Below are 24,729 nucleotides of genomic sequence, written 5' to 3' on the forward strand. Positions count from 1 at the left end.
TTTGACAGTGTAACGTTAGAAATATTTGACCACTTTGGCTTGTTCTATTAGGCAGTATTTAGTTAGGAATGTTTTTGCTTGAATGTTAAATACCATCTTCTTCAATTTGATTAGATTGCCTTATGATAAAAAATTAAATGTAAAAAATAATACAATACAATGTCCTTTTTAAGGTGTCTCAATTGTGTGGCAATACTGATATATGGGTTTTAAATGAACTACCACCTACTGCCAATACAAAATATCGTAATATAAAATAATCAAATACCGTTTCTTAGAATAAAAACCTGGGAAGTCACACAATCTGGTGAACTGCTTAAGCAATGCCGCCCCCTGCAGATTCGCAACCAATCGGCCGCTAGCTTTTTGTATGCAAATCTACTGTATTTACTGGTCTTTGAAGTCTGTTACTGACAAGCTATGTAAACACAGCCAGCAGAATAAATTAGTACCAGTGGGATGCAGGATAATTAAGTAATAACATTTTAATTTTCCATTGTTCTCTCGAAGTATTGATCTTTGTTTTGCATACAAATATAAGGAAGCAAGTGTGTGTACATAAAGTGATAACATAATGAGATCTTATTTTAGCTACATGCTCAACCTATTGTAATAGGCTGTGGTTTAAAGCACAAAACCAGCTAACTCATATATACACAAACAAGAAAATGCAATTTATCATACATTTTATACTCGGTATGGTATAACAAGTCATTGAAAATACATTAAGGGAACAAATAATTTTAGAGTATACTGTCTCTTTAACAGGAAATTAAACAACTTGCAATTACAACATGTTTCTGCAGCCTTCCAATAGTAACAGATTATCAGTCTGAATGTTGTTAGAACAGATTAAAGGTACACTAAAGTCGTTTGGGGGGGGGGGTTTAGCACATCACCTTAAAAGTAAATTGGAACTTTTTTATTTTATCAGGCTGGTCACAATGTTTTCATATACACACTTTTAGCACTTTAACATATTTGAGCAGGGCTCGACAAACCCAGGCGCTAGAAATCCACTGGCTCCTTAAAGGGATATGAAACCCAAAATGTTGCTTTCATGATTCAGATATAGCAAATATTTTTAAATAACTTTCCAATTTACTTCTATTATCAATTTTGCTCCAATCTCTTGATATCACTTATTGAAGGAACAGCAATGCACCACTGGGAGTTAGCTGAACACATTGATAAGCCAATAACAAGAGACATGTATGTGCAGCCACCAATCAGAAGCTAGCTCCCAGTGCCTGAGCCTACCTAGGTATGCCTTTCAACAAAATATACCAGGAGATAAAAAAAGTAAATTAGGAAGTGGTTTAAAAATGTATGCTCTTTCTGAATCATTAGAGAAACATTTTGGGTTTCATATCCTTTTAAAATAAGGTCCTGGTTTAGACTGCACAAGACACCCATGGGTGCCTCTCTTTCCCTCTACCCTGCAGCATGCCAACAGCTACACCTAAAATGTTTTTTATGCCAAGACCTGCGAGTGCCCTTGAATGAATGAACTATATACTAATTGTATACCACAAGTAAGCACCCAGGCATATGTATGTATAGGTGAGTGTGAGGAATAATAATACAAATACATCTCACTCCTTTTTTTTTTTTAACTTTGTGAAGTAGTTAATAAAATGTTTGCAGAGGTAAAAATATATTCAAAGAAAAGCTTAGAATGATAAAAGGTTTTTATGTGCTCAAGAAGACTAATCCTATGACTAAACTACATTAAGTGGAAACAATGGGGCACTTTGTCATCACTTTTTTTTTTTTTTTTTTTACTCATTGTTGGAGCAACATTTTCTGCCACTCCCTTAAACAGATGTAGCAGCTTCCTATGAGCTGTGTATCCTTTTTAACGTTTTGATTTTTTTAAAAATTTTTTTGCGCATAGTGTCCACGCTATAAAATTCAGTTAAGGGGAATGAGCTGAGAAATATTATGAATTAAATAATGCTCTCTAACTACAATACAGCCCTCAATGTTTTGTGTGTTTGTATTTTTATTTTTAAATCCTCCTCATTCCATTCATAGATCTCTACCTCCCCCCCATCTCATGTCTGCCCTTTGTGTGTATATGCACTTGTGTGCTAGTATTTATTTTGTGCAGGTAAGCGTCACTTTACTGCTACAGTGATTTTTATCTCTCGATTGCTTGGAATAGAACAGTGAATATAGTCTGTAGCCCCAAGCAGAAATTAAAGGGACAGTGTTTCTAGTGACTTGTTATACTAGCAGAGTATAAAATGTGATACATTGCTTATTTGTGTTTATGTATATGAAACAGCTGTTTTTGTTCTTTGCAACCACAACTCATTAAAATGGATTGAGCTTGCAGGGAAATCATATCTCTTATGTATGTGGAATTATAAAGATAGAGAACTATTGAAAAATTAATGTTTTATTTCTTTGGCTGGCTATGTTTACACAGCTTTTCTATACCCTATACTTAAAGGGACAGTTTACTCAAAAATGTTGTACTCTTTAATTTGTTCCCAATGATCCACTTTACCTGCTGGAGTGTATTTAAATTGTTTACAAGTATTTCCATTACCCTTTTTATATTGGCATTTGAAATAGTATATTTAGCCTGTGGTATCCCCACCCATCCTGAAAGTTTTTGGCCTTAAGGCCAAGCTGTGTTTAACACAGCTAGTAAAAAAAAAAAAAAAATACACTCCCAGTGGATTATAGAAGAGATGTTAATTTTCCATTGTTTTTATGGACAGGTATATGTACACAATGTGATAAAGTAATGAGATCTGATTATACCTACAAGCTCAACCCATTGTATTAGGTTGTGGCTTCAAAACACAAAATCGGCTAATTCGTATACACAAATTTGCTTTAAAAAGCAAATCTCATGCATCTGATAAAGTTATTGAAAACGCATTAAGGGAAAAACAATTTTATAGTATACTGTCCCTTTAAGTATAGAAAGTTTCAGTATTGGGATAATTAGGAACACACATTTAGGGTACACTGTCCCTTTAAAGGGAGAGCAGTTAAAGGGACAGTCTAGTATAAATTAAACTTTCATTATTCAGATAGCACTTTTTTTTTTTTTTATATCTTTGATTTATAAACCAAGACAAAAAAACAGATGTTACATGATACATTTGTTGTTTAGAACAAAAAGTTGCAAGAAATAAAGAAACACTAACACACATTAAGGCTTAATGGCCTTGCATAATTTATACAATAATGTGCTAATTCTGCTTAGCATATCAATCAAAAATTGTGTTTAGCATTATTCAATAAGATAAACACTATCTACTTCATTTGTCTCTGAGAATGCCTTAGAGTTTTTCACACCCCCCTTCTCTCCCCCCCCCTGCCGATGATATATTTGCGCCCCGCAGGGCTGGTTATCTTTCCTTGTTACCCATAACAAACATTGATTACAATTTACATACTAAGATCAGTCTGTTCCAACAGCCAAAAAGGGAAAGAAAAGAAAAAAAAAAGAGGAAAAAAACAATTTAACTGATTTCCTCTCCGCAATCTCCCCATCTACCATGCCCCCAGGGCAACTATCTCAGAATATTTAAAGGGAAAAATTAAATAGTCAATTTCAATTTCCTGGAGTGATTTTATAAATAATGCCCATTTACTAAAGAACTTCCTTATGTCTGATTCGTTATCAATATCTATGTTCTTTTGCTCTAATATACATTGTTTTTTTAAATAATTCCTAATTTCGGGAATTGTTGGGAGTGCTGTTGTTTTTCCACTTTTTGCAAATCATGTACCTAGTGGTTAAGATGGAAAGAATTATTATTTTATCATAATCATGATGAGAATTTTCCATCTTTAGGCATAATATGATTTGATATCATGATAGGGGAGGTATATTAATTTTTAATGTAGTCCTTAGCCAATATTCTAATCTATTCCAGAATCTTCTAATCTTAGGGCAAAACCAAAACATATGGGTCAGGTCTGCCGCCTGAAGGGAACATTTGGGACACTTATTAAACTGCTGGTTGTGTATTCTAAAGCCTTTCTCTGGAGTAAAGTATGTCCTATGGAGGAGCCTAGTATGGGCCTCCCGCCAGGTGGCAGATATCGTAGAGGCAGCTACTTTACTTATTGATAGTTGGATGGTTTTTAAGTCAATATTGGTCTGGGGTATTAGTGAACACCATTTTAATGCCATGGTATCTAGTAGAGTAGTACTTCTGCTTGTATTAAGTATATTGTAGCATGGGGTAATGGACATCTGGCCATTTTTTGTCAAGTTTAGCCAGTTTTCCAATTTACCTAGCGTCCAACGGTATCCTTGCTGTTTAATTAGTTCTGCAGTAAAATGTCTTATTTGCAAGTAAGAGAAAAAGTCTCTGTTAGAAAGATTAAATTCTGTTTTAAGTTCCTCAAAGGATTTAAAGCATTTCCTATCTTGATCTAATAAGTAGATTATTTTGTCCAGTCCAGCGTTATGCCACCTGTTAAAAATTATTGAATTTATACCAGCTTGAAATTGTGGGTTCCCTATTATGGGGAGATGTTTCGAAACACTTCTGGATATTGTAAGGGACTTAGTTAATTTACCCCAAGCCTTAATCGGGATATATATTGTAGTCAGCCCTTTAATAATTGCGGGCAGTTCCCGTGTCAGGGAGTGGATCATAGCCACTGGAAGATAAGGCTTACAAATGTTTGATTCTAACTCATTATTTAGGATATAATTTTTTGTATACGTCCAGTCAGCTACTATGCGCGCCAGGAAGCTAAGATTGTAAAATTTAATATTCGGTAGTGCTAAACCTCCAGACTCTTTGGGTATACTAAGTTTTTAGCAAGGGATATTTTAGGTCTCTTACCCTGCCAAATAAATTGACTAAGTGCAGCGTTAGTAAAGCGGACGTCCTTTTCTAACAAGAGCAGTGGTACATTCTGAAGGATATATAGAAGTTTAGGGAGGAGAATCATTTTAAATAATTCTACCCGACCCGAGACTGATGGGGGCAAGTTCTGCCAAGATTTAAGTTTATCCTTGATAGAAATTAGTATGGGTGATATATTAAGCTTGTATAGATCCCGTAAGTTAAGTGGGATATGAATCCCTAGATATTTAAAAGAATCCGTGACTACTCTAAATGGAATATCTAAGATAGAGCTATTGTTTTTCCTCAACCAGAGAGTTTCAGATTTTGATTTGTTTACTTTATATCCCGAGAGAGAGCCAAAATGATCGGTTATTTGAAGAAGTTTTGGGATGTTTAATTTAGTATTGGATATATAAATTAATAAGTCATCAGCATATAGACCAATTTTTATCTGATAATCTCGGATCCTTATGCCCTCCAGGGAATCCCTAATCATGATAGCCAACGGTTCAATAGCTATGTCGAAAAGGAGCGGGGAAAGAGGGCAACCCTGACGTGTTCCTCTTTCCAGCACAATTGGGGATGAGACGGTGTCCTTTATTATCAACCTTGTTTGGGATTGAGCATGTAGGTTTCCTATGAACCTAAGAAGATTACCAACTATCCCAAACTTTGTTAAAGCTGTCAGGGTATGATTGGAGATTACAGAGAGATAGCACTTTTAATTTTAATCAACTTTCCAATTTGCTTTTTTCTCTTGGTATTCTTAGTTTAAACTAAACATAGGTAGGCTCATATGCTAATTTCTAAGCCTTTGATGCTGCCTCTTATCACATGCTTTTTAAATCTCTTTTCAACACAGAGACAGAAAGTACACGTGGGCTATATAGATAACACTGTGTTCAGGCACAGGGGGCTATTTAAGATCTAGTATAAAACAATGATAAATGCAAGACGATAATAAACAGTCAGTCATGTGATCAGGGGCTGGAAGAAGGTTCCTAGATACAAGGTAATCACAGAGGTAAAAAGTACATTAATATAACTGTTGGTTATGCAAAACTGGGGAATGGGTAATAAAGGGATTATCTATCTTTTTAAACAATAACAATTCTATTGTAGACTGTCCCTTTAATGAAAGTTAAAGGGACATGAATGTCAAAATTAAAAGAACAATTTACCCAAAAACATTACTCCTAGTGATCAATATTACCTGCTGGAGTGTATTAAATTGTTTACAAGTAGCTCCTTTTACCCTTATTTCGGGAATTTGAAATAGCTGATTTAGCTTGTGGTATCCACATCTATACTGAAAGTTTCTATACTTTACGTATAGGCTATTGACAAGCTATGTATGCACAGCCATCAGAAGAAATTACACTCACAGTGTGGTGTAGGAGAGTTTAGTTAAAAAAAGAAAAAAGATTTCCTTTGTTCTCTCAAGTATTGTTTTTTGGTTCACAGACAAATCTAAGATAAGGAATCATGCGTGTGTACAAAAGTAATAAAATAAAGAGATCTGATTTTTACCTGAATGCTCAAGCCATTTTAAAATGTTGTGGTTTCAAATCAACTGAACAAATAAATGGTATTTGTAAATTTGTGTGCATGAACAAAGGTGTCAATTACACATAAAATAATGCACAGATTCAGAATTTTTAATGTTTAATATTGCCATCTCTTTTAAGGCAGAACGACACCTTATTGTTAAAGTGAAAGGATAGACTATTTAAAGAAAAGGGGACTTTCATTCATAAAGTATAAGATACTTCATGTAGAAAGCTTTTATTTGTTTCAACCGATCGCCATTCTGAGCCGCAAACGAAGCCCACGGCAGATCACTGTTTTGCTAGAAAGATCACAGGTGATGTTTTCACCTCTTAGCCAATAGCGGTGCTGTATTCCTGGCTTGGCGCCCTTGGGAGCTGGATTTACTGCACGGCTATTTGGTAAGAGGTGAAAACGTTTCCTCTTAGCAAAACATTTTTTTGCTGTGGGCTTAGTTAGCGGCTCAGAATGGCGATCGGTTGAAACAAAGGAGCTTTCTACATGATATTTTCTATACTTCATGAATGAAAGTACCCATTATTTGTTTAAATAGTCAATCCTAGCGTTTCACAAACGTTAGGATTGACTTTCACTTTAAAACAAAATAACATTCTATTTTTTTATTCTTTTTTTTTTTTAACCAAACCACCCACTATTTATCTAATTTGGAGGAACCAATATGGGCTTTAGTCAGCAGACAAGGCTAGTCACTTTCATAAAGTATAAAATGCATTGTTTAGAGGTTATCTGATAAAGACCTTTAGGGATTTATGTAGCAGAGTTAGCTTTTAAGTCGGCAGTAGGTAATGTGCATTTGGATTGTTAGTGTGGATCCAAATGCTGAAGTAAGGACCTGCTCTTTCCCTTCAGATATTTTTGTAGCCGGAGTATACATTTTTTTTCAGGAATCAATCCTGGTACGAAAAGGGAACGAGCGGCTCTTCCTCAATGATCCAAATGCACATCCCTAGTCAGCAGGTTCATTTTAAGTTCTGGGAATTAAAAATGTGTTTTTGAGCTAAACTCCATGAAAAGGGGGCAAAGTAATGACAAAATAATGCAAAAGTGTTTCATTATGCATAACTAATCATTTTCCATAAAAAAAATAAAAAAATTCTGTCCCTTTAAGTCATTATTGCCCTTTGTCACTGCATTGATTAAATGCTTGATGGTCCTGTGTTCTGGAGAGATGTACATTTTGTGGACGGATACATAAAAAAAACTGTTATATATTTAGTTCTCAAGACGCAAGCACTATAAAGTGTATTTGTATATGCACTCATAGAAAAGTGCTAAGTTTCTACAAAAACACACATTTGGTAATCGCAGTAGATTGTATTTAAGAATTAATGTTTAAAATCTTATGCTCTATTAGAATTATGTAAGTTCCGTTTTATCTTCCATGTCGTTTTAGAGGTCTAGGTGCAGCAGCCGGGCAGAAGTTTATTCCTCCTCCTGTTCTAGTATTGTCATGGGTTAGGCGGTCTGCCTGCTGTCCATCACGCAGCTTTTAAAGGGACATTCCAGCCAAAATTGGAATGGACACGGGGTGCATTTCACTTCTTAATCATTTTTTTAATATATATGTATTGGCAAAAATGCTTCTAGTAAAAGCTATAGCTGTTTCTACATATTTTAGTATGCACTGTGCACCAGCAATTTTGAAAGCAGCAGTTGCTCTGAGAGCCTAAGGTGCTGCAGTATTTATGCACTGAGAATATCTAGCTATCCTTCACATGCATGTGCAGAGATAAATGTTAACACGAAAACGGTGATAACTTTTAATGGAATTTTTGCTAATTTGTATATTGTAAATATATTTCTATTTAACAATGTAATTGATCTATGTGCATTTCAGTTTTGCCTGGAATGTCCCTTTTAACATTCAGGGCAAATGTCCTGATTTCAAGGGAATACTTGCAATATGCTAGATTTAGCCCGGTCACCGTCCATTACAATCCATGTCCTGTCTTCTGCACACCCATGGTTCCACCCCTCCTTTTGGCCACTGCCTGTCCAAGATAGCCTTTGGGAGATGTTGGCAGGTATGGAAGTGATGCCAGTAAAGCACTCCACAGAGGGGGAGAGGCGTGACTGTGTGTAATCTTAAACAGTCTAAAGTTTTTTTGTTACTTTTAAAGGGACAGACACCTTGTAATTACATTTCTGTTCTTGCTATAGAATGTCTGAGACAAGTTAACTTTTTTATTAAATACATGTTTTTCTTTTTTTCTCTTCTGCAGTTTTTTCTATTTTTAATAGCCAAACTCCACCCACGATTTGCCTTATTTAGAAAAGTCAGCAGGTGCATTCCAAGCAATTAGTGCTCTTTTACATGAAAAGTGGACAAAATAAACAATGAAAGCATATTGCAAAGTTGTTTTATTATGAACGTTTTGTATAAAAATCTTAAAGGGACACTAAACCCAAATTTCTCCAACATTGGTGTGTCCGGTCCACGGCGTCATCCTTACTTGTGGGATATTCTCTTCCCCAACAGGAAATGGCAAAGAGTCCCAGCAAAGCTGGTCACATGATCCCTCCTAGGCTCCGCCCACCCCAGTCATTCTCTTTGCCGTTGCACAGGCAACATCTCCACGGAGATGGTTAAGAGTTTTTTGGTGTTTAAATGTAGTTTTATTCTTCTATCAAGTGTTTGTTATTTTAAAATAGTGCTGGTATGTACTATTTACTCTGAAACAGAAAAGGATGAAGATTTCTGTTTGTAAGAGGAAGATGATTTTAGCAGACAGTAACTGAAATCAATTGCTGTTTCCACACAGGACTGTTGAGATGAAGTAACTTCAGTTGGGGGAAACAGTTAGCAGTCTTTTCTGCTTAAGGTATGACTAGCCATATTTCTAACAAGACCATGTAATGCTGGAAGGCTGTCATTTCCCCTCATGGGGACCAGTAAGCCATTTTCTTAGTTAAACATAAAAGAATAAAGGGCTTCAAAAAGGGCTTAAAAACTGGTAGACATTTTTCTGGGCTAAAACAGTTGCTTTACTAGGCATATTATGCAGATTCTAACTAATTATTGGTATTATAATCTTGGGGAATGTTTAGAAAAACGGCAGGCACTGTGTTGGACACCTTTTTCAGATGGGGGCCTTTCTAGTTATAGACAGAGCCTCATTCTGGGACTGTATAGGGGTTAAATGTAAAAACGGCTCCGGTTCCGTTAATTTAAGGGTTAAAGCTCTGAAATTTGGTGTGCAATACTTTTAATGCTTTAAGACACTGTGGTGAAATTTTGGTGAACAATTCCTTCATACTTTTTCACATATTCAGTAATAAAGTGTTTTCAGTTTGAAATTTAAAGTGACAGTAACGGTTTTATTTTAAAACGTTTTTTGTGCTTTGTTGACAAGTTTAAGCCTGTTTAACATGTCTGTACCATCAGATAAGCTATGTTCTATATGTATGACAGCCAATGTGTCTCCCCATTTAAATTTATGTGATAATTGTGCCATAGTGTCCAAACAAAGTAAGGACAGTATTGCAACAGATAATGATATTGCCCAAGATGATTCCTCAAATGAGGGGAGTAAACATGATACTACATCATCCCCTACTGTGTCTACACCAGTTATGCCCACACAGGAGGCCCCTAGTACATCTAGTGCGCCAATACTTATTACCATGCAACAATTAACGGCTGTAATGGATAACTCCATAGCAAATCTTTTATCCAAAATGCCTACTTATCAGAGAAAGCGCGATTGCTCTGTTTTAAACACTGAAGAGCAAGAGGACGCTGATGATAACTGTTCTGACATACCCTCACACCAATCTCAAGGGGCCATGAGGGAGGTTTTGTCTGATGGAGAAATTTCAGATTCAGGAAAAATTTCTCATCAAGCTGAACCTGATGTTGTGACATTTAAATTTAAATTAGAACATCTCCGCGCACTGCTTAAGGAGGTGTTATCTACTCTGGATGATTGTGACAATTTGGTCATTCCAGAGAAATTATGTAAGATGGACAAGTTCCTAGAGGTTCCGGTGCCCCCCGACGCTTTTCCTATACCCAAGCGGGTGGCGGACATAGTAAATAAAGAGTGGGAAAGGCCCGGCATACCTTTTTGTTCCCCCCCCCTATATTTAAGAAATTATTTCCTATAGTCGACCCCAGAAAGGACTTATGGCAGACAGTCCCCAAGGTCGAGGGGGCGGTTTCTACTCTAAACAAACGCACTACTATTCCTATCGAAGATAGTTGTGCTTTCAAAGATCCTATGGATAAGAAATTAGAGGGTTTGCTTAAAAAGCTTTTTGTACAGCAAGGTTACCTTCTACAACCAATTTCATGCATTGTTCCTGTCACTACGGCAGCGTGTTTCTGGTTCGAGGAACTAGAAAAATCGCTCAGTAAAGAATCTTCGTATGAGGAGGTTATGGACAGAGTTCAAGCACTTAAATTGGCTAACTCTTTTGTTTTAGATGCCGCTTTGCAATTAGCTAGATTAGCGGCGAAAAATTCAGGGTTTGCTGTCGTGGCGCGCAGAGTGCTTTGGCTAAAGTCTTGGTCAGCGGATGTGTCTTCCAAGACAAAATTGTTTAACATTCCTTTCAAAGGTAAAACATTATTTGGACCTGATTTGAAAGAGATTATTTCAGACATCACTGGGGGAAAGGGCCACGCCCTCCCACAGGATAGGTCTTTTAAGGCTAATAATAAGCCTAATTTTCGTCCCTTTCGCAGAAACGGACCAGTCTCTAATTCTGTATCCTCTAAGCAAGAGGGTAATACTTCACAACCCAAACCAGCCTGGAAACCAATGCAAGGCTGGAACAAGGGTAAGCAGGCCAAGAAGCCTGCCACTGCTACCAAAATAGCATGAAGGGATAGCCCCCGATCCGGGAACCGGATCTAGTGGGGGGCAGACTTTCTCTCTTTGCTCAGGCTTGGGCAAGAGATGTTCAGGATCCTTGGGCGCTAGAAATAGTTTCTCAAGGTTATCTCCTGGAATTCAAGGAACTACCCCCAAGGGGAAGGTTCCACAGGTCTCAATTATCTTCAAACCAAATAAAGAGACAGGCATTCTTATATTGTGTAGAAGACCTGTTAAAGATGGGAGTGATACATCCAGTTCCAATAAGAGAACAAGGAATGGGATTTTATTCCAATCTGTTCATAGTTCCCAAAAAAGAGGGAACATTCAGACCAATTTTGGATCTAAAGATCCTAAACAAATTTCTCAGGGTACCATCGTTCAAAATGGAAACTATTTGAACGATCCTACCTACTATCCAGGAAAATCAATTTATGACTACCGTGGATTTAAAGGATGCGTACCTACATATTCCTATCCACAAGGAACATCATCAGTTCCTAAGGTTCGCTTTTCTGGACAAGCATTACCAGTTTGTGGCACTTCCATTTGGATTAGCCACTGTTCCAAGGATTTTCACAAAGGTACTAGGGTCCCTTCTAGCGGTTCTAAGACCAAGGGGCATTGCAGTAGTACCTTACTTGGACGACATCCTGATTCAAGCGTCGTCCCTGTCAAAAGCAAAGGCTCATACGGACATCGTCCTAGCCTTTCTCAGATCTCACGGATGGAAGGTGAACAAAGAAAAAAGTTCTCTGTCCCCGTCAACAAGAGTTCCCTTCTTGGGAACAATAATAGATTCCTTAGAAATGAGGATTTTTCTGACAGAGGTCAGAAAATCAAAACTTCTAAGCTCTTGTCAAGTACTTCATTCTGTTCCTCGTCCTTCCATAGCGCAGTGCATGGAAGTAATAGGATTGATGGTTGCAACAATGGACATAGTTCCTTTTGCACGAATTCATCTAAGACCATTACAACTGTGCATGCTCAGACAGTGGAATGGGGATTATGCAGACTTGTCTCCGACAATTCAAGTAGATCAAAAGACCAGAGATTCACTCCGTTGGTGGCTGACCCTGGACAATCTCTCACAGGGAATGAGCTTCCGCAGACCAGAGTGGGTCATTGTCACGACCGACGCCAGCCTAGTGGGCTGGGGCGCGGTCTGGGAATCCCTGAAAGCTCAGGGTCTATGGTCTCGGGAAGAGTCTCTTCTCCCGATAAACATTCTGGAACTGAGAGCGATATTCAATGCTCTCAGAGCTTGGCCTCAACTAGCAAAGGCCAAATTCATAAGGTTTCAGTCAGACAACATGACGACCGTTGCATATATCAATCATCAGGGGGGAACAAGGACTTCCCTGGCGATGAAAGAAGTGACCAAGATAATTCAATGGGCGGAGGATCACTCCTGCCACTTGTCTGCGATCCACATCCCAGGAGTGGAAAATTGGGAAGCGGATTTTCTGAGTCGTCAGACATTCCATCCGGGGGAGTGGGAACTCCATCCGGAAATCTTTGCCCAAATAACTCAATTATGGGGCATTCCAGACATCAATCTGATGGCGTCTCGTCAGAACTTCAAGGTTCCTTGCTACGGGTCCAGATCCAGGGATCCCAAGGCGACCCTAGTAGATGCACTAGTAGCACCTTGGACCTTCAACCTAGCTTATGTATTCCCACCGTTTCCTCTCATCCCCAGGCTGGTAGCCAGGATCAATCAGGAGAGGGCCTCATGATCTTGATAGCTCCTGCGTGGCCACGCAGGACTTGGTATGCAGACCTGGTCAATATGTCATCGGCTCCACCATGGAAGCTACCTTTGAGACAGGACCTTCTTGTTCAGGGTCCATTCGAACATCCGAATCTGGTTTCCCTCCAACTGACGGCTTGGAGATTGAACGCTTGATTTTATCAAAGCGTGGGTTTTCAGATTCTGTAATAGATACTCTGATTCAGGCTAGAAAGCCTGTAACTAGAAAAATTTACCATAAAATATGGAAAAAATATATCTGTTGGTGTGAATCTAAAGGATTTCCATGGAACAAGATAAAAATTCCTAAGATTCTATCCTTTCTGCAAGTTCTCTTAAGGGACAGATCTCTGCTTTATCTGTTTTACTTCACAAAAGACTGGCAGCTGTGCCAGATGTTCAAGCATTTGTTCAGGCTCTGGTTAGGATCAAGCCTGTTTACAGACCTTTGACTCCTCCCTGGAGTCTAAATCTAGTTCTTTCAGTTCTTCAAGGGGTTCCGTTTGAACCCTTACATTCCGTAGATATTAAGTTATTATCTTGGAAAGTTTTGTTTTTGGTTGCAATTTCTTCTGCTAGAAGAGTTTCAGAGTTATCTGCTCTGCAGTGTTCTCCGCCCTATCTGGTGTTCCATGCAGATAAGGTGGTTTTGCGTACTAAGCCTGGTTTTCTTCCGAAAGTTGTTTCCAACAAAAATATTAACCAGGAGATAGTTGTACCTTCTTTGTGTCCGAATCCAGTTTCAAAGAAGGAACGTTTGTTACACAATTTGGACGTAGTCCGTGCTCTAAAATTCTATTTAGAGGCTACTAAAGATTTCAGACAAACATCTTCCTTGTTTGTTTATTCTGGTAAAAGGAGAGGTCAAAAAGCGACTTCTACCTCTCTTTCCTTTTGGCTTAAAAGCATTATCCGTTTGGCATATGAGACTGCCGGACGGCAGCCTCCTGAAAGAATCACAGCTCACTCCACTAGGGCTGTGGCTTCCACATGGGCCTTCAAGAACGAGGCTTCTGTTGACCAGATATGTAAGGCAGCGACTTGGTCTTCACTGCACACTTTTGCCAAATTTTACAAATTTGATACTTTTGCTTCTTCGGAGGCTATTTTTGGGAGAAAGGTTTTGCAAGCCGTGGTGCCTTCCATTTAGGTGACCTGATTTGCTCCCTCCCTTCATCCGTGTCCTAAAGCTTTGGTATTGGTTCCCACAAGTAAGGATGACGCCGTGGACCGGACACACCAATGTTGGAGAAAACAGAATTTATGCTTACCTGATAAATTACTTTCTCCAACGGTGTGTCCGGTCCACGGCCCGCCCTGGTTTTTTAATCAGGTCTGATGAATTATTTTCTCTAACTACAGTTACCATGGTATCATATGGTTTCTCCTATATATATTTCCTCCTGTCCGTCGGTCGAATGACTGGGGTGGGCGGAGCCTAGGAGGGATCATGTGACCAGCTTTGCTGGGACTCTTTGCCATTTCCTGTTGGGGGAGAATATCCCACAAGTAAGGATGACGCCGTGGACCGGACACACCGTTGGAGAAAGTAATTTATCAGGTAAGCATAAATTCTGTTTTTTTCTTTTGTGATTCAGACAGAGCATGCAATTTTAAGTAACTTTCTAATTTACTCCTATTATCAAATTTTCTTCATTCTCTTGGTATCTTTATTTCAAATGCAAGAATGTAAGTTTAGATGCCGGCCCATTTTTGGTGAATAACCTGGGTTATTCTTGCTGATTGGTGGATAAATTAATTTACCAATAAAAAAGTGCTGTCCATAGTTCTGAAAAAAGAAGCTTAGATACCTTCTTTTGCAAATAAAGATAGCAAGTGAACAAAGAAAAATTGATAATAGGAGTAAATTAGAAAGTTGCTTAAAATTGCATGCTCTATCTGAATCACGAAAGAAATTATTTTGGGTTCCGTGTCCCTTTAAGATGTTTACTGTCCCCTGACACAATTTTACAGTTGCTGTTCCTTTTAAATACTGCAGAATTGCATAATCCATAAACTCGCAATAAAAAGACCGTGCAACAGTACTTAGAATTTCAAATTTATCAGTAGTTGTTTTTTTTTTTTTTTTTGGAGAAATTTAAGATTGTTTTAAATGGACACTGAACCCAATTTTTTTTTTTTTTTTTCTTTCATGGTAGAGCATGCAACTTTCTAATTTACTCCTATTATATTTCTTCGTTATCTTGCTATCTTTATTTGAAAAAGAAAGCATCTAGGTAAGGAGCCAGCTAATTTTTGGTTCAGTCAGTGAACAGCACTTCTTTTATTAGGTGGGTGAATTTATCCACCAATCAACAACAACCCAGGTTGTTCACCAAAAATGGGCCGGCATCTAAACTTACATTATTGCTTTTCAAATAAAGATACCAAGAGAATGAAAAAAAGTGTTAATAGGAGTAAATTAGAAATTTGCTTAAAATTGCATGTTCTATCTGGATCATGAAAGGAAAAAAAATTGGGTTCAGTGTCCTTTTAATCCCCCTGCCCAATATACCATGTGACCGCTATCAACCAATTAAAGTGTATTTGTGTATGTGTGTGTATATATTATAGGTGGCCCTCGTCTTACAACGGTTCAATTTACACCGTTTCAGAATAACAACCTTTTTTTCCAGTCATGTGACTGCTATTGAAAAGCATTGAGAAGCAGTGCATTTATTAAAATAGCCAGTAGGTGGAGCTGTCCGCTTGTGTTGCAGCAAAGCAAGCTGAAATTAATCAGTTTAACCAGACCTAAGCTATTGAGCAGATTTAAAAGGAACAAGATATTCCTGTCTATAAATCCGTCCAGATTGGAATGCATAGAAATAACTGTTTGCTGAAAAATGCAAGTGAAATCTGTGTTGTGTGATTATTTTATTAGGTTTATAATGCTGTTTAGCAAATGTTTTTGTTCATTTAACTTAGTTTAATTATATATTCTGTGTTGTGTGATTATTTTATTAGGTTTATAATGCTGTTTAGCATGTAATGTCTTCATTTCAAAGCTTTAAAAATAATGTATTAGGTGTTAGAACCTATCTCCCTCACTTGCCATTGACTTACATTATAAACTGGGTTTCAATTTACAACGGTTTCGATTTACAACCATTCCTTCTGGAACCTAACCCCGGCGTAAACTGAGGGCTACCTGTATATTATATTATATTACACATGCTCAGTAGATGCTAATGCCTCAAGATGTGTGCAAATATTGATAATGAAGTGTACTGGAAAGATGATTTAAAACTCTATGCTTTTAAAGGGACATGAAACTTAAAAAATGTAGAACATACAATTTTAATCAACTTTCCAGTTTCCTTCTATTATCAAATTTGCTTCATTCTCTTGGTATGTTTTCTTGAAGGAGTAACAATGCACTACTGGTTTCTAACTGAACACATGGGTGAGACAATGACAATCTGTATGTATGTATGTAGCCACCAAACGGCAACTATAACCTAGGTTCTTTGCTAAAAGGTTATCTAGGAAAGATCAGGTGCAGCAAAGGATAACAAGAGAAGGAAGCAAATTACATAGAAGTTAATTGGAAAGTTGTTTAACATTGTATTCTCTGTCTAAATTGCTAACGTCTGACTTTACTGTCCCTTTTTTTTAATGAATCATGAAAGTCTTTAATTTTGGCTTTAGTTTCCCTTTAACGTTGCTTTTGATTGATTCCTTAATTGTGTCTCTCATTCACTGCAGTTAAGAGGCTGGTTATGTCTACCATGTTTTTAATAAATTACTATTAGACTTTTCTCTTCCTTCTGGCAGATACATAACCTGTGCTTGATACTTGTGCAGTTGTGGGATTTGCCTAAAACAGAATAATTTATGCAAATCTTCACTGAAATGACCTAGCAGAAGTCTTCTACATGTCTACTGTGCTGCACATAAGCAATTTAAAGTGGCAGTAAACACACTGACCCTAAAGGTTTAATCATGCATAGTAAAACATCTTTGTAATATACTTTCATTATTTTGACCACTTCATGTCATATTTCTCTTAAAAATGTGGCTTTTTAAGTTATCAGACCAGAAAAATCTCCCTGTAAACTTCTAAAAGCTCACCCTGCTTACATTTCTTTTCCTAGTTGGCTTTAACAAATAAAAACTTCAAAAGCAAGCTATTTATGCAAATAAGACCATGACTAGCTATGTTGTCTGCAGACTAAAGCCCCAGTGGAGTTTGACTATTGTAAAACCATTACTGCAACAAGGATGTTAATTGTTGTTTGTTGGTTTATACTTGGCTGATATGATGATCTATAGCAAACAAACAGCAGTGTCTTGTAATTGGGTGTATACTGTCCCTTTAAGGAAGAATACCTTACCTTTTTAAAAGTGTAAATATCTCAACTTAAACAAACTTTTTGCAATTTAGAGAGATGATGGACAAAATAAACAGCACTAGTAGGCCTCATTATAGCTTCCAGGTCTTAAAGGGACATTATAAACTAGATTTTTCTTTGCATACATTTTTTGTAGATCTATTTATAAGTCCCATAGTGTGTGAGGTTGTTGTGTTTTTTTTTTTTTTTTTTAAAGTGTAGTTTTTTTTTTGCTTATTTTTTAAAATCATTGCTCTGATTTTCAGACTCCTAACCAAGTCCTAAAGTTTTAGGAGAATACTGATGGATACCTACTCCAGCTTGCTCTTGTTTGTGTAAAGGGTCTTTTCATATGCAAAAGAATGGGGTGGGGGGGGTGGAAGTGTTTTATTCCCCACTTGCAGTGGGCTTTCCAGCTACCTCTTCAAAATGAGAGCTTCTAAATAAGTTTTTAAACGGATTTATAATGGATTGTTATATCGGTATCTGTGCATATTATTCTTTATAGTAGTGTCTATTACATGCAGTTATATGAAAATTGGTGTATACTGTCCCTTTAAGGCCCAGTTCTCTAAATCTCTAAAACTATCTGCTCATGTAAAAAAAAATGTAACTCTGTACTATGAAGTCCTTTACAAGGATGCTGGAAAGGCACATTTTTACCTTGTCATCTGTATATCTTAATAAGGGAGGTGGGTTGCCAGCTATTGTCCATAAAAATACTTGGCATCCAATGGGTGTAAAGTAATTTTGCTGTGGTGGGGTGCGTTACTATGTACCAAATGAGCTGTGTGTTTTATCAGCAAGTGAGCAATAATATAATCTTATTGTGTGGATGGGAATATTAATAGCTCCTTAGAGCAATTGGAAGTTTTTAAAGGGACAGTAACGTTTTAAAATCAACTTTCATGATACAGATAAAGCATACAATTTTGTTACCTAATTTTCTTCATTCTATTGCTATCTGTTTTTGAAAAACATACCTAGGTAGGCTTAGCAGTAGCAATGCACTACCAGGAATTTGCTACTGATTGGTGGCTGCACATTATGCCTCTTGTCTTTGGCTCATCCTATATGTTCAGCTAGCTTCAAGTAGTGCATGACTTCACTCTTCAACAAAGGTTACCAAGAGGATTTAATAATAGAAGTAAAATTGTTTAAAATTGTAAGCACTATCTGAATCATAAAATATTTTGGGTTTCATATTCGTGTTTTTTTTTTTTTTTTTTTAAATACCCGTTCATTTTGTATGCAAAATAATGTGTTGCTAATTTTATTTTTATTCAGATATGAATTTCCCTGCTGTGCTCTTTACATTTGCTTTTATAACAAGTTAAGTGTCCGTTTCATGTGTTTGAGCATGGAACAGACATGATGGGTGCTTCACATAAGTACAAACATCTAGCTGAACTGAAAACAAAATAAGCTAAAGCATGTGGGCAAATAGGTATTTTATATTTGTATAAACAATTTGCATTGGGAAATCCATGGCGCTGAACTGTATTACTAAGGATAGAATGCATTTTATGCCCTCTAAAACTACACAAATGTGACAAGGAACCATTCGATTACAGTTTTAAGTTTGGGCTAGTTTTCTGGCTGCTGCTCTTCGGCTTTGTTTTTGTAATTGGGTATTTATTTAAACACCTGCTGTAACTTAATCCTGTTGGGATGTGGGGGGCAGACACAGCGTCAAATGGCAGAATCTTTGGGGAATAGCTGTGGAAGGTTTAAATAACAAATGCTGTGAGAAAATGCTTCTGCGTCAGGGCACATGTATTCATGAAAACTTAAATTTGGCTCCTAGGTTTTGGAGTGCGGGCACTAAATTTGTTACGTTTGTTGGCAAGGTGGACATATGGTTATATATTTTTAAATTTACTGTAACTTTTTAATGGCAATCATTGCAAAATGTATCTTATAATTTAGTGTTAAATTTATTGTACTTTTTTTTTTTTTTTTTTTTTTTAATTTGTCCAGGGTAAATTACTTCCTGCCACAGCCCTAACAAGGCATTTATAGCTTGATGTCAAAACTTAGAGTTTTGGACTAGACTGTCCCTTTAATGTGTTTTCAATTGTTACACCCGCAGCAGAGTTTAAAATTTGTTCTTTTGGGTTATATTTTTTGTACATGAAATAGCTATATTTTTTGATGCCACAACCCATCAAAATGGTCTGAGCTTGCAGGGAAATCGGATATATTAAAAAAAAAAATATTTACACAAAATGCTTCCTTATCGTATATTTATATCAAAGAGCAATTGAAAAATAAAATATTACTTATCTCTACTATATCGCACTGGGAGTGTAGTTTATTCTACTGGCTGTGTTTAGATGGCTTTCTGTAGCCAATACGTTAAAGGGACAGTATACACCAATTTTTCATATAATTGCATGTAATACTACTACTTTAAAGAAGAATATGCACAGATACTGATCTAAAAATCCAGTATATAACAATTTTAAAAATGTACTTAGAAGCTCCAAGTTTAGCACTGTTGATGAGGTTAGCTGGAACACCAGCAACAACGAAAGAGGCTGGGAGCAGATACTCTTTCTCTCTCTCTCTCTCCTCCCCCCCCGGCCATCTTTAATATTGCTTGGACCCTGGGCAAACATTTTCTTGGGGCCCCCCCATACAATTTTGCTCTCCACCCCAACATCCCAAAAAACAACTAAAATTTTTTTTAGTATTATTAGCCCAGCAGTGGATTATCCACTGCTGAGCTAATCATTTAAAAAAATGAAATAAATTGCAATATGTGAAACTGGACCTAAGCAGTACTAATAAGTAAATAAATATATAAATTCCTCCACTGTGGATTAATTTAATATTCTTTTGAATGTGATTCTGGTGTGAGGTTAGCTGGTTAAAGGGACAGTATACACTCATTTTCATATAACTGCATGTAATAGACACTACTATAAAGAATAAGATGCACAGATACTGATATAAAAATCCAGTATTAAACTGTTTAAAAACTTACTTAGAAGCTGTCAGTTTGGCTCTGTTGAAAAGGTAGCTGGAAAGCCCACTGCAAGTGGCAAATAAGACACTCCCCCCCCCCTCCCCCTTCTTTTGCATATGAAAAGACCCTTTACACAAACAGGAGCAAGCTGGAGTAGGTAGTCGAGCGTATTCACATAAAACTTTGGGGCTTGGCTAGGAGTCTGAAAATCAGAGCAATGTTATTTAAAAATAAGCAAAACTATACATTAATTTAAAAAAAAAACTTTATGGGCTTTATAAATAGATCATCTACAAAACATTTATGCAAAGAAAAAATGAGTGTATAATGTCCCTTTAAAGAGATTTAGGGCAAAACAGGAGCAAAGCAAGGTAAAGACTGAGGAGGAAGCATGGAGGTGCAGTATAAGTTTACTGACTGGAACAGCAGAACTACTATGGGAAGCTGTAAAATCTGAGACAGAGAGAAAACAAAAACTATAAAAATAAACCTTACATTAATGTGTGAACGGAAGTATCAGCATGACACTATAAATCAGCCACAGCAGCACATGTCACTTCTTTGCTAGGAACAAGTTCCCTCTCACCCTGCACTAGACAATGCTGCATGGGGAGGGGTGTGTGTGCACTCACTTATTCTTCCCACTGACACCTTTCTACAAAGCACTGTTCCCCTAACAAACTTCAGTTAGTTGATCTTAGGGCCACAGCAGAAAGAGCAGGGCTAAGGGGACCAGCAGACTGGATGCTGTCTGTCCAAGACTGCATGGATACAGTGTGAGATGAGTCACACAGCCTCAAGACTGAAGAGAGCAGTTTATGCAGCTGCACAGACGCTCAAGTCCTCACATGCCTGACACTCCAGCTTTCTGCTGCATGCGCCTACAGTCAGCCCTACCCAGAAACAATCCCCACCACTAGAGCAGTTACCTGGTAACAGTGGTAACCCCAGTAGGACTTTTATGATGCAGTGAGAATGGCTGGATGCTGAGTTAGGGCTTTGTATTCAGTGCTGCACAGTGCACATCTAAAACAGCACATGGCAATAGCTTGGCATGTCACATGACACCGGCACGGTCTGGCACAGTTTTTTTTAAAAAAAAAAATATATAAGCAGAGTACTTTTGACTTTGACAGTATTAGGACTGAATGTGTGTTATTCCCCATGTCACATCAGCAGTCTGGTATGAACCATAAATTTTTTTTTTTTTTTTTTAGGACTCTTGGGCCCCTCAACAGAAACTGGGCCCTGGGCAGCTGCCCCTTATGCCCCCCCCCCCATGCATATGAAAAGACAGATTAGACAAACAGGAGCCAGCCAGTTTATACATCTGAAACTTTGGGGCTTGCTTAGGAGTTTGAAAATCAGTGCAGTATTATTAAATAAAATTTAAATAAAAAAAAAAAGCAAAACTATAATTTTTTAAACAAAAACACTCCCAAGTGGGCTATATAAATGGATATGACATGCCCTGATGATCCCCTGTAACACATACTGGAGGTGGGGGAGAAACGTGCGTTGGCACTATGTGTTTATGAGAACCCAGGTACCTGTCGAATGTACCGTGGGCCAGGATTTCTAGTGCACCTGTCCAGGCCTATTCCCTGAATCTTTTGTTTCTTCAGAGACATTTTGGCTCTATACATGCAGCTGTACCTTTAAAGTGAGCTACGAATCTTTCAGGTGTGACTCCGACAGTGGAGTAAGTGGTTTTGAGGAGTGTGCTATTGGAGTGCAATGGAAGATGCGCCTATACGATAGGTGAACATATACATAACTTTGCGATACAGTCATTTGTCAAAGTTCTTGGCAAAACTTACAATGCAAAATTGATTCAAATGGATCCTTCTGTCTATAGCCACTCATAGTCCCTGGTGACGAGAGACCACTCCCACTATTGCTGATGTCACACGCCAAGTAATCATCACAGGTGCTTGCAAGCAGAAGACAAGTGGAAACAACAAAAACCGGAGGACTTAAGCTAAGTATATGCCGTATATGCTGTGTTTTCCAACTGAATTATTACACTTGCTAGAGACTCTTTATCCAGCAGTACTACTTGCGGCACATTTATTTGCCTTAAGAGAAGATTCCCTGGTATATATAAAGAGGAAAAACAAGCGCTTTTTGATACATAATATAGTTCACCTCTGTTTGGACTGCAGCCATATGTTTAACATGTATTTTGCCTACTTACTATAAATGTCCTATAAACATTAGATTCTATGTAACATTCGTTATAAACATGAGTTTTCTGGTTAACCCCTTATTGTTTATGATGTCTTTTTGTAATTTATAGCATAGGGAAAGTATTAGGTCTAAGTGCACTTAAAATGTTGTAGATTTTGCTGTCTTTAGTGGTAGCTGACATTGACAGATAAGATATCGCTATATACTTAAGTGTATTTTTGGGAAATTATTATAAATAAATTTTTGAAAGTCTTCTATGTGTGCCGTTTATTCCCTTGCTGTTCTAGGGTAATCTTATATACCCTGGTATTTTTTTCTATCTTTCTCTTATATTTTATATATAAATGGATAATCTACAACACATTTATGCAATGAAAAATCATGTGTACAATGTCTCTTTTTAAAACAGGGCTTGATAAACCGTGGCACCACTGGTGCATTAAAATTAGATCCTGATGCCCTGGCTTGGATCCCTAAGATAGCGATTTGTGTAGCTTGCTTACCCTGCCACATGCTGCTGCCAGCCACACCTACAATTTAGGTTTGTGCATCTAGATTATTTCTAGGTCATGCTTGGGGCAAGGAGGTGTGGCGCTGTTTAGTCTCATTGTGCTCCAATGTATTGCTCACAAACCGTAGCAGCAAATGACAGTGCTGATTATCCTGCTGTACAGCTTGATTTGCACCCCTCTGCAGTTTCTGCTCCCCTGTATCCTGCTGGCATAAGTCAGCCAGTGTGCAGCTGCTGCATGAAGACTTCCAGAATGAAGTATACCAATGCTGCTTCTCTGCAGCAGCCACGAACAGCATGTGTAGCAGAATTTGTTTTTGATGTTCTGGTTCAAGTGTAGGACCCCATCGCACCCCCCTCTCCCAAGAGCGGTGTCCTTGACAAGACAAAAGTGGAGTTTAGAAACTAAATGTTAGACTTGGGTTAGAACTTCCCTGGGACCCGAACATCTAACATCTGAAAGGTTCTCCATATACAGTCTCATGCATTTGGTAATAATTTAGATATTGTGTATTTTTATGTTCAATTATTTTTTTTTGATGTTCAATTTTATTTTATGTCTTTATAATTTGGCACTGTGTAACCTGTGTTGATATTTTTGTTATTAAACACACAGAAATTCTCATTCTGTCTTTGGGCTCTAATATCTGAATCCACACTCTGTTGAGACAAGGTTAAAGGCATGTTACCTAATCTTTAAAGGGACAGTCAAGTCCAAAATAAACTTTCATGATTCAGATAGGGCATGTAATTTTAAATCGCTTTCCAATGTACTTTAACCCCTTAACGACCGAGGACGTGCAGGGTACGTCCTCAAAAAAAAGGCAGTTAATGCCTGAGGACGTACCCTGCACGTCCTCGGTGTGGAAAGCAGCTGGAAGCGATCCTGTTTGCTTCCAGCTGCTTTCCGGTTATTGCAGTGATGCCTCGATATGGAGGCATCCTGCAATAACCTTTTGAAGCCATCCGATGCAGAGAGAGCCACTCTGTGGCCCTCTCTGCACCGGAGATCGGTGGCTTCCTTCGTTGGTGGGTGGGAGCAGTACCGGGAGGCGGGTGGCGGCCATCGATGGCCCTGGAGATGTGGAGGGGGGCGGGATCGTGGGCGGGGATGCCCGGGGGGCGCGCACGGACGTGTGCACAGGAGGGCGGGGGCGGGCACGGGGAGGGAGCGGGTGGGAACCGCTACACTACAGAAAATGGTGTTAAATTAACAAGTTATAATCAGTTTAAATAGTTAAAAAAAAAAAAACGATCAATGAGGTGGTGGGGGTTTGTGTGTGGGGGGGGGGGTTGGGGAAGCTACACTACAGGAAAAAAAAGCCCTTTTTTTTGTGCAAGCTGGGTACTGGCAGACAGCTGCCAGTACCCAAGATGGCCCCCAATAAGGCAGATGGGGAAGGTTACAGAGCTGTTTTGGGGGGGATCAGGGAGGTTGGAGGCTAAGGGGGGTCCTACACAGCAGAATTTTTTTTTTTTTTTTTTTAAAAACCTAAACCCCCCAAAAAGCTTTTATTTTAGTACTGGCAGACTTTCTGCCAGTACTTAAGATGGCGGGGACAATTGTGGGGTGGGGGAGGGAAGGGAGCTGTTTGGGAGGGATCAGGGGGTCTGATGTGTCAGGTGGGAGGCTGATCTCTACACTAAAGCTAAAATTAACCCTGCAAGCTCCCTACAAACTTCCTAATTAACCCCTTCACTGCTAGCCATAATACACGTGTGATGCGCAGCAGCATTTTGCGGCCTTCTAAT

General features: G+C 38.1%; 1 protein-coding gene and 1 long non-coding RNA gene across 2 annotated transcripts in view; both read left to right on the forward strand.

Annotated features, from left to right (window-relative positions):
- LOC128653249 (CD99 antigen) overlaps nucleotides 1-24,729 on the forward strand; it is a 200,299-nt gene that overhangs the window by 12,556 nt on the left and 163,014 nt on the right. The window lies entirely within an intron of this gene.
- Nucleotides 21,373-23,602, forward strand: LOC128653251 (uncharacterized). The gene is made up of 2 exons (XR_008401343.1): nucleotides 21,373-22,037; nucleotides 22,135-23,602. It is a non-coding gene; the product is annotated as an uncharacterized LOC128653251 (long non-coding RNA).

This window comes from Bombina bombina, chromosome 3 (genome assembly GCF_027579735.1).
Source record: "Bombina bombina isolate aBomBom1 chromosome 3, aBomBom1.pri, whole genome shotgun sequence".
NCBI lineage: Eukaryota > Metazoa > Chordata > Amphibia > Anura > Bombinatoridae > Bombina > Bombina bombina.